The sequence below is a fragment of the Rhincodon typus genome, chromosome 8 (genome assembly GCF_021869965.1).
Source record: "Rhincodon typus isolate 14 chromosome 8, sRhiTyp1.1, whole genome shotgun sequence".
NCBI lineage: Eukaryota > Metazoa > Chordata > Chondrichthyes > Orectolobiformes > Rhincodontidae > Rhincodon > Rhincodon typus.
In genome coordinates this window covers 65,726,381-65,743,888 of record NC_063339.1, presented here as the reverse complement: position 1 = coordinate 65,743,888, position 17,508 = coordinate 65,726,381, and the positions used below count along the sequence as shown (strand labels likewise).

The following is a 17,508-nucleotide window of genomic DNA, read 5'->3' as shown; positions in this document are numbered from 1 at the left end:
GTTTCACCGTTTTCACCTTCAGCTCCTTTTTTCATTTAAAATAAAAACTCTCGAATGCATTTTGTAAAAGTTACATTTAGTGATCTAGCCTGAGGTTGCAGGCAAAAAAAAAATGCCCACTGTACTTGGACCTTTTGAAGATCATGAAGTAGTTTTGCTTCCAGGCTGTCATGTCTTGCATCGCTTGTAGGAATTTCCATTAGATTTTACTCAATCATCGGTCAGAGTCTGCATTTTATAATTAATCCATATCCACATGTAGGGGACTCTATCGTCGAGATGGTACTGTAAGGAGGCATTTTGTATTGATCCACTTAAGGATGTGGACAGATTGGTTATCCAAAAGAGTTACAGTATTAATTCATCAATAGTAAAATAACAGGTGCAATATCAGTTTCTCTGGTCTTTTGTTATACATTTTGATCTCAACTATAAGACTAACAATAGACCTTCTCTAGTCTGATATAATCTTCTTGTTTGGAAAGTTGTTATATTGAGCATTTTGCAGCTTTCCTGATCTCGTTTACTGAAGTACATGTGCCAACTGCTGATTTATTCCCAGTGTTGATAAGTAGATTTTTACAGAAGGATCACTGCAGTTTACTTGTGATGAATCTTGTGATGGGGTGTTGGGATCTTTCTTTGTAACCTGATAAAGTCTTGATTGCCCGTTGTCGGCCTCCAAATGAATTGACGTAGTGTTGAGCAAAAATTTATCTCTATTGAACCTCCTAGGAGATTTTGGGTTGCACTTACAGAATATAGCTGTTCATTTAACTTGTGATGATCGTCTGATCTTACTAACCTTCCTGCCTACCTACTTATTCATGCCTCTTAATGTTTTGAAGATGTGATCACAATTCCTTCTTATTCTTTGTACAAAGACTTATTCAGCTTTACAAAGCTGCTTTAGGTCCAGAATCATCCTTGATAATCTAAAATTCTTAGCAACATGTTCCTCCTGCCATCTGAAGATGCTGTGGTTAAATTCCAATGTCAACAGCAACAATTTTCACAAATTAGAAAGACATATTCCAGTATCTTCAAGGTGAATCTCTTTCTGAAATAGTTTAGATATGTACTTTAAACAGTCACCTTCTTCTGCTGTTAGGATATTTTTAAATCAGATTGTTCAGAGACGTCATCACACATCTCTGGAGCAGGTGGGACTTGAACCTCGGCCTCCTGGCTCAGAGGTAGGGATACTACCACTGTTCCAGAGGCTCCCTTTTACTGACTGCCAGGCTATGGGATCATGAATGAGGTCTGAGTGTTTGCATCAGCAAGTCACTCATTCACAAGTGAGCGCTAGCTTTCCCTGTAGAAGACATTACTAAAAGTAGCAAAATTGGTTAATAATTCACTCAGGTAAGTCAGGCTCCTTTATACTCGAAACAAATGCTTTACCCCATGGACAGAATCATTTTCAGCAACAAATAGCCATTAAAGTTTGAGAATTTCTTAAGACTAATCATCAGTGCCATCAGGCAACAGTGAAGTCTGATGAAATATTAGAATCATTGCTCAAATGATCCAATAGAGACAAAAGAATCCATTTGGCTTATCATCTGGAATACAGTGTTCACTTGTGGTGTCCTCAAGTAAAGGGAGTACATCCAGAGGGTAATCATTATGTAGTACGTCACTGCAAGGTCTTTAATGAAAACGAAAAGCGAGCAGAATGGACTCGTTATTTGTTGAAAAAGCTTTGATTAAGGTATTTAAGATCGCAAGACATTTGATTGTTTTTCAGCTCAGAGTCGAGGGGAAACCAAGGCAAATAAATGCAACATACCAGGGCAACAGATGTGTGGGACATCAGCACATCCAAGTCTCCTGTCAATGCAAACACTATCCTGATTTGGACACATTGTTGGATTGATTCCTTCATTGTTCAGTAAGTCAAGGGAGACTAGTATCTTTTCAAACATGTTGCGTTGTGATCTTGAATGCACTGCCTCAAAGTGCAAAGGAAGACATCTTTTTTAAAAAAAAGCATGTAGAGTGCTGTATTGGAGAATTGCAATAACTAATTCAAAGATACAACCTCGACAAAATGGGCTGAATGGCCTCCTTCTATGCTGCAAGATTCCACTTGCAGTAAAATTTGTTGTGATCATTTGAACTTTGACATTCTTGCATTAGTCCTGATGATTGGAAAAGAAATTGGCAAAATGTCTGTCTCTTCAGTATGTCTTCTATGTGACTTATTGACTGACTATAATCAGAATAGATAGGAATGAGAAAAAATGGGGAGTGACCATACTGACCAAAGATGCTGTTACAGTCCTGAGGAAGGGTCACCGGACCCGAAACGTTAACTCTTTCTCCTCCACAGATGCTGCCAGACCTGCTGAGCTTTTCCAGCAACTTTGTTTTTGATGCCATTACAGTACTTGAATTACAGAATAATTTGAAGTGACTACACATACATGATGGCCAAATTGCCACCATCTGTGGTGTTGTATTAAATTGTTCTGTGAAACCCAAACGAGAGGCCAAACTCTTGCTAAAGGCCCCTGCTGCAGCGGCCTAACCTCAGGCCGATAGTGTTTGCACTCTGGCAAAGCAGTTGTAAACACTGCCTTCCATAAACTAGAGTTAAAGTGCAGTGCCAGATGATGCTGCACCCAGGTGACCCTAGACACAAAAATCCCTGCTCCCACCGTTCTCCCATTGAAACTTAAATGTACTTGGGGCGTAAATGCCATTCTTGAACTTCTAGAGCTATGGCCCAAACCAGGGCCTTGTCCTCTGGTGAAAAACTAGGAGATTAAATGATAAAGGAATGGATAGTAGAGGTCCCACTCTCATTCAATTGTACAAACTAGCCTTTTATATTTTTTAGCTTCACCTGCTTGTTAACTTTGTGCTGGTTTCCATGGTAATAAAATGATTTACAGCGCATGCACTGTACCACAATTGCATCATCTGAACTCAGTTGCAAGTTTCTCTGTCTTTGCATTACATCTCCTTGTGGTTTTATTAAATTTACTTATTGATGGATTTTGTTGATGGCCTTGTTTGCATAGGGTAGATTTGAGATCTGTCTAGCATCTGGTTGCATTATAATTCCCTTTATGTCATGTTTCACATGCTTCACCGTGGATCGACATTTTGGAAATATTGTAGCATTTCTAATTTTCGATTGGTGCTTGAAATTGGTTTGAATGCAAACGGGAAGAGAAAGTTACCGTGAGCAAGGGAATGAAATGCGATAACATCAAGTACAGACTGCTGTGGTGTTGCATTGGAATGACATTGCGTCATTCAGGGCTATAAGCTGCTTTCTAGTTCAAGAAACTGAAAATGTTTTTGTTTAATGGAAGTGACAATTTTATAGGAAAATAATGCCGGAATAGGAACGGGAGGCTCACAGCAAAACTGCTTTCATAAAATAACATGTAGAAAGTTTGACATTCTCTCAGTTATGTTTCTTTGTGCTATACCGGTTTTTCAAAGAAATCCTTGAGGATGTTGTTCCATCAATGGATTTGGCTATTTCATCTATTTGAAACTTAATTTAAAATGTTTATCCTCTAAATGATTTGCTGAAGTCAGGGTTTGATTTGGCGCATTTAAATATGTACAGACATATTCTTTTATATCTCTGGTAATGGAGAAATTGTCCTGATGATTTTTGAGAGCCCATTTTGATACAGGTTTCTCAAGCCACTGGGCCTAATCTTGTTTCTGTTCTCATGGCCTTGAGCATCATCATCTTTCTCCTCTCCATTCCTGCGCTACCTTTTTTTAACACCAAGTTCACTTACTGCAGCAGTTATCTAATGAATGGACAAACGTTATGACTTTAGTGTGAAACCAGCTTTGTGCTTAGTTCTTTTTGCCAGAGGATCCTTTTCTGTCCATAGTTAACTATCTCGTGCCGCCTGTGTGATCCCATTTGACGTGAGTTTTTTTAAATTTGTTCATGGAATGTGGGAATTGCTGGCTGGGTTAGTTTTCCTTGTTTATTCTCGGCTAAATAACCTGCTAGGCCATTTCAGAGGGCAGTTCAATGGAAGCCCACCATATTTCTGTGGGTGTACAGTAACGTAATATGTTGACAGACATAACCTAAAGATATAGTTTTGAGTTGAAAAGTTGAGGCTGATTCCTAATGTAAATGTAGCCATCAATATGTATTTGTTCACTGAAAAAAATGGGGGGGTGTATTTATTTATGTGCTTATCCTACACCTGAACAGTTATTTTGGTGCTGAGAAAATGGGGTAGACTTACGCATTGCAATGTCTGTTAAATAAGAAGTGACAGTGGTGAACAGTTGGTAACCAGAAGAGACAGATTTAGGATTACTGGCACAAGAGTCAACTGCAATTTGAGTAAACATTAAGCAGTGAGTTGTGATCTGGAATGCACTGCCTGAAAGGGTGCTGGAAACAGATTTACTGGTGAAATTCAAATGATAATTGGATAAATACTTCAAGGTGCAAACATGGAATTAATTATTTTGCTTCTTTTTCCTCCACTTTTCTGCCTGGAGGCAGGGCCTTGGTGATTATTTGCTTAACTATGGAAAATTGCTGTAATCTTTTAGAACTAAGAGGGCACAGCAACAGAGCATGGAATAGGGATTGAACCCTGTGCTGGTGATGCTCGATTGATCAACACTCAGACCGCCTATCCAACTGAGCTAACTGGTTCCCCTTAGCACACTGAGCACCAGTTAATTTGGCATATCCTAACTAGTCACGTTGCTGGTACCAGGTCATGCAAGGGGTCCATTCATTAATGTCTTAGTCTGGTGTTGTCAGCAGTCTTAGGAGCAGGTTTGGATTTCATTTGCAAAATGATTTGTGTATTTCACGAAAACAACTGGTCCGATTATGGTTTAACATTTGTGATGGCTCAGCAGACTCTTTTCTGGTTTCCTTTCTGGTAATAGAATAAATAAATTTAAATTGAGTGGATGCATGATTCTGGCCTCTAATACATGCAAAGATGGTTCTTCAACACAAAATTCTGTAGTTGCTCGAAACCTCGAATGGAAAGTGCTGGAAGCATTCAGCAGGTCAGGCAGAATGTGTGGAAAGACAAACTGAGTTAACAGGTCGGATTCTCCCGGGCTCTGGCGTGGCCAGCATGGTTTGTGAGGGATCAGGAATTTGAGAGGACAGCTGGTGTCCCAAGCCGCCTGAGGACATTTCCCTGTTGCCTGGTTCCTCTTTAAACAAGTTGCAGATAACTCCAACCAGAATGTTATGAACGAATTTGTCCGGATGCCCCACAATACCAAAGCGGTCACATCAATACGAGCATAAGCCGGTACCAAAAAACTTTATTAGGAACAAAATTTCAGTAATTTTTAATACGAGATATATTATCCCTAATCCTACTTGGCCGCTTATGGTTACAATACTTCCCGAATCTGTTGTAAATTTACACGGTTGCGCTCTGTGTGGCTGTGTCTCTGGGTCTGTAAAACTGCTTTCTCAATGACTCCATGCCTTTATGAGCCGGTTTGAATCCCATCACGGCAGATAGTGGTATTTGATTCAATAAAAATGTAGAATTAGATGTCTAATGATGACCATGAATCCATTGTCAAACGTTGGAAAAACCCATCTGGTTCACTGATGTCCTTCAGCAAAGGAAATTGCCATCCTTACCTGGTCTGGTCCACATATGATTTCAGACCCATAGCAATGTGTTTGACTCTTAAACTTCACTCTGGGCAATCAGGGATGGGAAATAAATGCTGGCCTAGCCAGTGACACCCACATCTCCTAAATGAATTAAAAAAAAAAAAGCAGTTGCTGGTTTTACCAGTAGTGGATGGTTTATAGATGCGTACGACTGGAGATTATCGGGCAACCGGAAGCTAATTAGTCCGTGAATGACCAGTTACCAATGACTAAGGTCTTCTGCCTTCCAGCAATGATGACGTTCTTTCCCAAGTAGCTGAACAGTTTAGGGCTCTGAACAAGATAGGAGAACCATCAGATCTCTTCAAGCTCAGGATCTGTCTTGGTTCTCTGCACATAATGCAATTTAAGTTTGAAGAAAACCAATTTGTCACTCCTTCAGTTGCTGCAAGCTGTAACTTGAAATTAATAAATCAGAGATCTTTACAAGTGTGAGCTAGTCACCCTGTAGTCTCCTGCAAATCAGTGAAAGCATCCAGAGAAGGACGATCAAGAAGCAATATTTTGATCAGTACGAGAATGATCTCAGCAAGCGCTGTGAACAGGGAACACTGAATTGCTTTCTCAGTCTTTCCCTCCACCCATAACACCAATTTATTTTTTCCAGTCCTTGTCTGTCTGTATGTGTGTGTAGTGGGGGTAGTCTATAAGGAGGCTATAGTTTTAACTAGTTCGGTGTATGCTGATGGTTCTTACCTGTAGTTAGAGTACATTCATTTGCAATAAGTAGTAACTCTTGTTAAGTATAGAAGCCTGGTCTGTGCTTTCTGTCAATCTGCATATGAATTGGAGAATTCTGCATGCTTTTAAAAATCTTCAGCTGTTGTAATGCTTCCTGGAATAGCAAGCCATGATTTGCAGCATGCTAACCCAGCGAGATCAAATTCTTTAATTATCCTCTCTTGTCTTTATCATTTTTAGTCACATATTTTTCTCCCTCTCTTTCATCTTCACCTTTATATTGCTGCTGTTCATTTGTTCAGTAATGTCACCTTCTTCCCAGAAGGTTAACTGCCAGCGATTTCCACCTCTGTGTGTCCAATTCTTAGTCATTCCACAAAGGTCAACTGTATCCAGTCCATTCTATCAGTCATCCATTTTCACATCTGCTTCCCTCCGACTACTTCCATCAATCTTCCCCTTCAACGAGTGTTTCGCTATCTACCATCTGCTGTAATGATGTGATTGAAATATTGTGACCTTCTCTGTTTGATGTTATGCGCGAGTTTCCTCTTTTATCCCCAACTATGCAGAATGTCATCCTATAAGCCCATGTGTCAAATACTTTCCGCTTACATTGTGTATTTATATTTTTTCCTCATTTCCTGTATCTGTACTATTTCCAATTGTTTACTCTAACTGCTAGAGTTAATTAGCTGGAATCTCCAAAATGCTCCCCCAATCAATCACATTATTCACTGATGCGTTTCCCATTTATATCTTTTCTGCACAGAAGAAAAAAAATAGCTGAATATAGTAGTGATTTACTGTCTTTCATATCATAATTGATAAAATGAGACAAGACAGGATTCTAATACAGGGACCAAAATGAAATAAAGCTACTTTTTAGAATAATAGTTTGTGCTTTATGTATAAATTAAACTTTGCATAAATTTACTTGGTTTACTTCAACTGGAACATTTTGCCTGTATCTCTTATCTGATCTACACTTAGAACATGGACAGGGAGTGGACCAGTCACCCTCTGGTTATGAGGCAGATGCTGCATTAGTTGTCCCGTAACTACTAGGCAGAAAAAAAACGTTTGAATGCATGAGGAAGTAAGGCTTGCAGTTGAAATGTGCTTTAATCGATATTAATATGTGTACAGACCCTGTTTCCAAGTTGCATCCTTCTGAGTCAGTAATATCAGGGCGGCTATTTAAAAATAAATGACTTGGTGATACAGTGTACTGTTGTTGCTTAAGGCGAGCAGTATCTACGTGAGTCATTTCTGATGGCAGTCAAGCACACTTAGAATAATTTATCAGCCCATCATAAGCTGGCACTTTATGCAAAGCTTATTTTTTATTCTCTGTCTATGTAAGCACTGACAATCTAAGACCTCTTGTCTTCCATTCACCTTCCAATGGATTTGTTCTCATTGCAGGTCCATATTCCCTGGTAATCTAGCAATGAACAGAATGGCTCTTGGTTCATATTCACATTTTCACTATTCTGGGCGTGCAGGTGACAGCTCTGGGTTCTAATGATCACGTGCTTACAAATTGAGACAGCATTCTTCAACCTTGTGAGGCTGAGGAGGGAAATTGGGAATGCAGTCACCAATGAAGGTAATGAACTAAAGCTTGCTTGCAATAGTGTAGTGTTAGAAACCATTGAGTGATACTGGTCAAGCTAAGTGGGCATATCTGTAGCTTTGGTATGTGGTACTAGGGAGAAATTAATGAAAAAATGTACTTGAGTGGATGAATTTAATGTCATATGGAGTACAGAAGGAAAAAAAAGCAACAATGTTCGGTTGAAAAAAAAGTTGAGGGCTAGGAAAAGTAAGAAAAAGGTTCTTTCTTAAATAAAACTAAATGTGGCATAAAATCTCGAGCAAAAGTTCGCTTTCTAAACAGTGAATTGTTCACTTTTTGGGCCAGAGAGGTTGACTGGGAATCAATAATATTTAATATATTATTAAAAGGATCATTTTATTGTGAGAGTTTTGTGGACAATTATTTTTGCATTGGCCAGGACGTGTTACCTACCCCTAATTGCCATTAAACACAGTGGCTGGAAATTTCCCTTCCCTGGTGTGGTTTAAATAATGGCGAGAAATGTGGGCAAATACAATGGGAATGGAAAGATCAGATTCTTGTTGTTGCAAAAATGTTCCCAATAATTCCCTCAAGCAGAAAATGGCAAATTCAGAATCTCGTTATTGAGTGGCAACCATCTCATTGCTCTGCGTCTACATCTCATTAAAGTCCCAGTTGAACTGATTTAAATGCCTCTTCCAATCCTCCCCTCTCCTCTCCTCTCTGGGTGGCACAAATACCTGGCGTGTAAATCAGACTGGGTACCTGGCAGCTGTAGCTCAGTGATTGCTTGCCCCAGTCAAAGTCCCGACAAGCTCCATGGCCACTATTCTCCTTTACCTGCCATCGATGCAAGTTAGCATCAGCAAATCACCAGCTTCAACACATCATCTCAGACCAAAACTGTCATTGCTTCAGCCTTTAGAGCTAAGGGTTATGAACAACCTGCATGTTTCTGCCAGGCCACTTTGAATGCAGGGACACCCATGCATCTGTGTATCTCCATGGGATGCAACCTATGGCTCTAAGCATGCTTTCTTTTTTGGAATTAGGGAATTTCACAGCTTACTTGGAGGCTTCCAGCCTTCAAGTATAATTAACAATGCTTTTTTAGCCCAAACACACATACGCACTGACACCAGGTACTGCTTACCTCGTGCAGAGAGTAAGGCAGACAGCTTGTAATTGTGGGGAGCACTGTGGCACCTTTCACAACTGGAGCCTACAAAGACAGGAATTTCCTGAATGTAGACAAAGCCAGGGAATTGCACCAACCTTCTGAGAATGGAGATCAGACTGAGGATCCAGACGTCGGTCAGGAGAGCTATCCAAGAGACCACAACACAGCAATGCATCACTGAGCCTGAGACACACAGATAACGTCATGAAACCAGCTTCCAGGATGCATGAGCTGGGTTTGGACTTCATTAAACAGCTTACGATTCTGATGGTAATGTGGCAAAAAAGCCCCTGCTTAGTGCAGATGGCATATGGAACCTTATTAGTTTCGCAGTTCTTGACCTTTTGTGTTGCTGAATAAATGTTGCATTATCCACGTAATTGTGCACATGATATTTTTGTGAGGATTCCATTTTTAATGTATCACATGTCCTATCTCCGGGTAAAAGCACTGTCAGTGAGACAGTGCACTAACATTGCATGGTGCTAAGGTTAGTTAATGCTTTAGGTATCCATCAGCATATCACATCTGAATATCATAGTGAAATCGCTCATAATAGATAGCAAGTTCAGAAGAATCCTTAGAAGTCTCCTTTTGACCTTCCCATCACGGGTTACCCTTCAGTGTTTCAGAATGAGTGTTGACTGAAATGATTGAGCATCCTTGAGGTCAGTGTTGAACTTCGAAGAGGCTCCACTTTGTGCAGCTGTTTTCTCAGCGAACACTGCACTATGGGGGAGAGTGGACATGTGAGCTGCCCTTTGTACATTTCCCAGCCTTGATTAGCAATTCAGTCCCTCAAAAAGCTGTTCAAGTGAACCTTTCCCTGCAGAGGTATGTGAACTCTCCACTCTCCGTACTCCCTGCACATTGTGTTTACCCTCAGCTGTAGGGAAGGGAGCCTGCTCTTGGTATGTCCATTCCAAGACTTGGGCAGTCATCCCCGGGATCTCCTTGGGTCTGGAGGGACCTAGAGGTGTCATGCATCTCCTGCCCAGATGCAAGCTCACCAGTTGAACAGCTGCAGGCTTTGGGGTCACAGGCAAGTGGAAGGGGCACCTCTGGAGCATTTTGAGAAGAAGCATTTGACAAGGCAGACTGTCGCTTCTCCTCCCTGCTGCCTGCTGGCATCACCCTGTCTCCCTGAGGGGAAGGGACACTTGGAGCGGGGCCAAGCTCCCCAGACTTGCCCCTGCCCACATCTTGGCATTGCTGCTGAGCACTTACAGCTAGCGCAGGTCTGTGCACACAACTGGTGGGCACGGAATGTGCTGGACCTGGCTTATCCGGGTGATCACCAGCCTGTCTTTGAAGATAACAGTCTCAGGCACACCAGGACCAGCACAGCACTGAAAGCATTTGCTCCATGCTTTCTCTCCAGCTAACCAAGCGACTCTGCCTGTATCTGTAATTTGGAGAAGTCTTTCATGGCCACGAATATGCAGTTCGCTACCTTCCTGCCTGGCGGTTCCCTGACCTACTTTGGAATGTGTCAGTGACGCGCGGGCCAGATTGTTCCCCTGACATGTAACCTCCCAAGGTGAAATTCTCTGAGCTCATACAGGCGCAGTCCCTAGTCCCAGGCTTTGTCGTAGCAACCTCCTGAGGGTTCGCTGTCCTACTCCTCAAAGGTGAAGGTGTAGCCGAGGGATTCTGGCACCGGTCTCTTTGTGACTGGCTTGCTGGGTGCCATTGGTGCCAAAAGTGAACGAAAGAAAAGAAATTTGGTGTCAAAGATGGATAACAGCTTGAGTTAATAGTGGTGGTGATGAGACAGCAGTGGAGATCATGACAATTAAGCTTACTGGGTCTCCATCCCCAGTGAGAAGTTGTGCTCTTCTCTGGCTAAATCCAGAATTTTCTCCCTGTAGGGATTCAGGAGCCTGATGTTGTACGAATAAGTAAATTTTACAATTCATGTGTTTTGGGAATATAATTTCAAAATTAGGAATTGATCTTTTTTTAAATGTAAGAAAATTGAAGCTACCGGGTTTGAGAAACTGATAAACAGCCCTAAGATAATTACAGTTCATGGTTCGTGTTTACTTTGAGGGGTTACCAGTTAGAGATTTGAAAACAAAAAAACAGCATCAAATGACCCTCTTGTAGCTTCTCAATGGGACCAAGGATTTTGATAAGATTATACTTGACTCTCTTTGGTGTGTATATCATTTATGAAATTTCCCTAGTTTGAAGACTGGGTTGAAAGCAACTGGTAAACAAGGGCAGATATTGAAGTATCCATATATTTCTCCAATCAAAGGTAAGGTTTTATTTTAAGGGGAATAAAAATGAAAGAACTGTGGATGCTGGAATCTAAGGTTTCTTAGTGTTGGAAGTGATGAGTTTAAATTTCTTAATCAAATATTCCAGCCATGCTACATTGCTGTGGACACATAATCCTTTTATTTGTGTGTTGTTGTTGTTCCTAGCACCACTGGCGAGGCCAGCACTTATTGCTGATCCCTAATTGCCCAGAGGGTAGTTGAATCAACCACATTGCAGTGGGTCTGGAGTCACATGTAAGCCAAATCATGTATGGACAGTAGTTTCCTTCCCTACAGGAATAAAGGTTTTTCCAACAATCGTCAGTCTCTTAAGTCTAGGTTTATTTCATTGAATTCAAATGCCACCATGTGTCATGACAGGTTTTGAACCCAAGTCCCCAGAACGTGACATGGGTCTCTGGATTAATGGTCCAGCAATAATATGACCAGGCCGTTGCCTCCCTTATGTCTGTGACTTCACACAAAGGCAGTTGAAGTCAATTTAGGAGCAACTTTTGAGATGAACAGAGAGAGAGAGAGAGAGAATGTGTTGGGACCACTGACAGTGCTATCAGAGAATCAGGCAAGAATTCAATGAGAACCATACTTGAACTGGGGTGTCCATAATCATACCGTACTTGAGAGTTAGAAAGTGATCTTGCCAAGAAATCTATATAGTAGAGCGCAGGAAAGTACTAAGAAATTCAAAGTGAATTCTTCAGAGTTGTGGCACACCTTTTTTTGGGTCTCAGGAGAAGTGAAATAATGTATAAGGGGAACTCCTTGGTGGAAATAAAAGTAGAACTGGAAATAGTCAGGTTTGGTTTTGGAGTCGAAAGCAAAAGCGTTTGCAAAATATAGTGTTTGGTTAGTAATAATGGTATTGTTTGATTGTTAAAAAATAAAGGTTCATTTTAAAGTTAAAAAATTAATGAGGTAATTCATAACTTGGAGACTGAATTTCTTATTATGTTGATTGCTCTTCACTGTGATCTTAACAGTATGTGCTGTGTTAGTCTGCAGCTGGTGGTAAAGTGTAATTATCTGTTGATTTCAGGCCTGTCTTTAGGCTACTCAAATCACCTTTCAAAAACATGACAGCGCATGATATGTTCCTGAAGGTGGTGTAGGCAATACTCTGTTCTCTGTTATGCTTCTTTATTTTTATTTACCTGGATATTGGGAAAAAAAGATGCACTCCAGGTTATAGGATACATGGAAGATATTCACAGGAATATCTGGTCATACTAGTGCTGGGAAAATAGGGCATGTTAAAAGGTCACAGGCTACTTCTGTAATTCTTGCATGTGCCAATGTTCACAAGAAAGAAAGCTCATTTTTAAACACAAAAATGTTAGTGTTGTGTGCAGTGAAAGAATCAACAAAGAGTTGAAAGGGAGAAGAAATTCAGCCTGACATTCAAATTAGTAATAGAATGTGCTTCAATGATGGCTCTGCCCTTTACTTGCAATGACAGAGTGCCCAAGGGTACTTTTGTATTTGTTGAAATGCAAGATGAGAAGAAATAACATTTCCACTGAGAGATACCCAATTATGATGATGTAAAGCATATATTTTGACTGATTCACAGTGTCACAATCTGAGGCTGATCTGGCTTGGTTGCTGGTGAAGGAGAGGAATCTTCCAAATACTTGTGAGCCTTGTCAACAGAGAATCAAGAGAAGATCTTCACTGTAATTTTTAGCCCACAAATAATGATTGACTTGACTATTATTACTATGTCCTGTGGACAGTTATAGTCAGCGTACTAGTATCTAATACTACCAGCTACAGCTCCATGTTTCAGAATAGTCAACAGAAATACCATTTGGCTCCTGTCTTGTAGAAATCAGGTGCATTTAAATGATGTCAGAAAGAAGAACAGCTTAGAGTTGATCTTTCTCTGCACATTCTCTGTAGCAGTAAAACTATATTCTGCATTCTGATGTACTTACGTAAGGTATGATTTGTGTGGTTAGTGAGCAAAACAATACTTTTCACTGTATGTCAGTACGCATGACAATAATAAATCAAATCAAACTATCTGTTGAGCATAGTTCATTTTTCGGAGTCCGTGATTGGGAGTGGATGATGAGGTTGGTGGACCAGTACAAATTTGGTTCTTCTGATGCGCAGCAAGTGCTCTGTTTTAATAGAGAGCTCTGTGCCAGTGAGACCAATATTATGGGATCAGACAGGCTGATTGAACATAGATGTTAATAACAGATAGGACAAATAAACCTCACCAAACACCTCACTAAAGAGCACAGCAATTCCAAAGATGTTTTGACTTTGAGTCAAACAGTCTTGGACATGTGTAGGATTCTTGCAGCAAGATGTCAGTGAAGGGCAATGGTAATTATTGTTTTTTTTAGAAGCTGTACACTCCAAGGCTTGGGGGACATGTTGCAAACTAAGCAGAGTTGAGTGAGGCTGATTTCTACTGGAGGTAATCTTACTGTGGTGAGAAATGCAACTGATTACGCTGTACTGCCAATTTAACTGATAACGCACCAATATGTACTGCTGAATCCTGCATCTATTCTCAAACCTTTACAACGCATGTTTCAAAGCTTTCACTTCCATCAGCACATAATCGGATTAATTGCCCATTCTTGAAGATTCTGTTCTGAAAACAACAAATGCTGGAGATCACAGTGGGTGTGATCAGTTTTCAAAATGGCTGATGTGAAATGTTAGCTATTACCAGCACAAAACATAGACAGCGTTTGGTCATCATTTTGTTGGCAAATATTTCTTCAAACCTCCCAATTCTCCTTGATATTTTTAACTTTCTTTTCACAGCTAGTAGATTTGACAGGCGTCCTGTCTCTCTCTCGACTCTGTGCGGCATCACTTTTTAACTGGTTGCCAGGCAGTATTGAAGAGAGATTGGGTTGAGTTTTTAAAGTGCTTGAATTTAAGTGGCCCAGAGCCTATTGTTCACACAGTTTTGTTTTTGTGTTAAAGCTGCATGCTCTGTTATTTATCGATCAACTTGCTGATGTCCTCCCCAGTGCATGAATACGGTTACATCTGAGTAAGCACCTGGCAAGCTGAAGGGTAGCTTTGATTTCTTTGTCATGAATATGATTTCCCCAGAATACAATAATGCTATGTTGAACTACAGAGAAGTTCTGAAACTTTTATACTTCTGTTTGCCAATTCAAGAACTTCCATGTTTGCACCATTTTCACAGCTCGTCCCTGGTCGCTGCCTCATGTTTTTGAAAGGGGTGCAATTTTTCCTCTTAGACACCAGTATGGGCAATGTCTCTGCACCTCCTGCCGTGGGACTTGAATTCCTGGAAAAATTGCTGACTTTGTTCAATTGCCACCGGATCAATGCAAGTGGCAGTTAAAATTCATTGCTAAATCCCATATCACTCGAGGAACAGGGTTGCTTTGGCAAAAGAACTGAGGGATGGTGAGGCGGAAGAGTGTATGTAAGCCATAAGTGGTGGCGTTCCAGGAAGATGGGTAAAGGAGGTGAGCGTTATAGCAGCATGGTCAAAGGTTACAAATGTGGAATGGTTTAGAATAGGAAAAAGCTGTACAGTTGTAGTAATTTAGAACCAGAGACAACTGACTGTGCCGATTTTGTTCAAGGTGGAAGTTGTTGAATGATTGAGGGTGAGGGAATACTTTGGGTTGAATCCTATTTTAAATAACAAAGGACAGGTTTTTCAGCAAAATGAAAGGGGCAAGGTGTTACTGCAGCCACAGTCCAGCACTTAATTACACCATGCTGAGGTACTGATGAGATAAAAGACAGAAATGTTAATAAATCATGGGATGTAGTCAATTTCAGAGGATTTCTGGGCTAGCAACCTATCACACTGTTTAAAAATTGCTACACAGGTTGATCAGGAGTCCCTTAGGTTGGTATTGCTGTTCAGCATAAACATTATCAAGTAAGAGATATTCAATGACTTACATTCATGTGTTATTCTCAATATTGGGGAAAAAAAGTGCTTGGAAGAAAACAAGGAAGAGTGACCAAATGGGTGACCAAGAGCTTGGTTATAAAGAGGGTCTCGAAGGAAGGGTGAGTGGTAGAAAGGAAGATTTGGAGGATGTTTGACAATCTCGGTGACTGATTTGACTGTCATCTGTGCCTGCCAAGGATATAACAGGTATTTTTCACCGTTCCAACTATTTGTTTCATCAGCCTGTTATAAAGGCAAGAAGCCAAGGGCATTTAATGGCAAGCAACCTATGTGTAATTGTGATGCTCATATATATCAAGTGCTTTGTAAAATAAATCTACTTGTACATTTAAATCACTCGCATAATGTGCTTCAAATATTCCCTACAATTTGCGAGTATGAAATAGGAGATTTACAGAAAGGGCTCTTAAAAAGATTCTAATTTTACCCATTTTTTGCATTAAAATGTAATGGGCCGACCTTCATAACAGATGATGTTTATTGCTAAAATAATGGAAACAAGCTGGGTCCATGAAATCAATGTCCATATTTTGGGAATGCCCATTTGATCTTCAGCAGTCATGTGAGTTTAGTGTCATGCTCCTAACATGGCTTTGATGTTATTTCGGAATGCAATTTTATTTTGCTTTCGCAGGAATCCATGAGCAGCAATGTCTCATTTGTCTGTTTCTTGTGATGTTGGCTTGGTGAGGAATGTTGGTTTAGACAACTCACTGCTGCGCATTGTGACAGAATGTCTACTGAAACAAGTGGACAGCTCCGTGGAGTGGAATTCAATCCTTTGCTCCATAACTCTTTAAGTAGCAGCTGTTAGGTAATTGGGCAAGCGGGGACCCCACCGACTCCCTAATCATGATTAAGGCTGTGGCTAGAAGGCCCATGGATGTCACTCTCACTCCATCATCACCATGAATTGAGGCCATTAAGTGAATAATTGCCCACTGAATGGATCCAGCCCATGGCTCATTCAGTGTCGAATAATGGAATGCCTGTCAGACTTTCAGACTTCCACAGTAGGCGGTGGTTGGGGTGAGGGGTTGAGGTGTTTGTTTAAAGGCAATTGGAAGACTCAGTATCAGGAAGATGGACCTGCAGAGAGAAATCCTGCTGACCTCCCTTTCCCTGTGACCCCATTCCCAATATCACTGACCTGTAACCCTGGTGCCTCAACAACCCTAGCCCTCAAAGATTGATGTCCACCTCCCTGGTGGCACTGTTTGCAATGAGCAGCTGTCATCCACTAAATGGCTAGCTGCTCTTGGAGGGTGAGATCTCTGCTGCAAGTGGCTTTGTGAGATTCTTGTTAGGTAGGAAGATGCTGATTGATGTTTGTTATTGATTTGATAAGTGCCTTGTTAACACCAACTCAGGTCATTAATATTCAGCCTCCAATCTTAGCAAACTTGGCAAACAGACTCGATTTGGGAAAACTCGACAAGGGAAGTCAGATGAACTCCGTGTGGTACTCAGCACACCGCTTTGTCGAAATGGCCTCCAGACAAGACACTGGCATTACATTCTCAGGGCACAATCAGCAGGCATGCAGCCTTTCTCTGTACGTAGGTTGGCAGGTGCCAATCACGACCATCATGGTATCTCTCTCAGGGATAAGGGCAGAGATCGGGCTAGCTCAAGGAGAATGGAGTTGTGGGGGGCGCTGGGGGGATGCAGAGCAAGCTGGGAGGACATGGTAGGCTACAGGGAGTCGGGGCAGGGAGGGTTATTGACCGTAACCACTACAACGGGCTCCACAGGGACAGGCCAAAAGAGCAGAGTGGAGATCAGCAAACTGTAATTCCAGAGCTACCCTCTGCCACTGTTTGGTAGCTGCCTGACTGGTGCAGCTGGTACATTGAATGCCACCCGAGGAACATGGGTTGTTTGTGCGAGGATGCACCAGCTGTGTCGGTGATGTTCTGTGGGCAGCATGACTTTGTGACTGCTGTACCGTTACTATGCCGATGGGAGGGAGGGCTGGATTGTCCGAGTGCACGGCAGCCATTCAAATGACAGCTTAATCAGGGATGCCCTGTTTAAGCAGATATCCACTTGGTAGCGCATTCTGGGAATAGCGTGTGGTAAAACGAAGTGGAAGTTTAGACATGGAAGATCCCATGGCGTGGGTTATGCAATTAATAACCAAGTTTGGCTAAAAAGGTGAGAAATCTATGATCTCCTTTG

The 17,508-nt window shown here is 41.2% G+C and overlaps 1 long non-coding RNA gene across 1 annotated transcript in view; it reads left to right on the top strand.

Moving 5' to 3' along the window:
* The first annotated feature begins 7,854 nt into the window (after positions 1-7,854).
* LOC109928767 overlaps positions 7,855-17,508 on the top strand; it is a 79,217-nt gene continuing 69,563 nt past the window's right edge. Inside the window, exon 1 of the long non-coding RNA XR_007262609.1 lies at positions 7,855-7,958. This is a non-coding gene — a long non-coding RNA (uncharacterized LOC109928767). The remainder of the gene's footprint in view (positions 7,959-17,508) is intronic.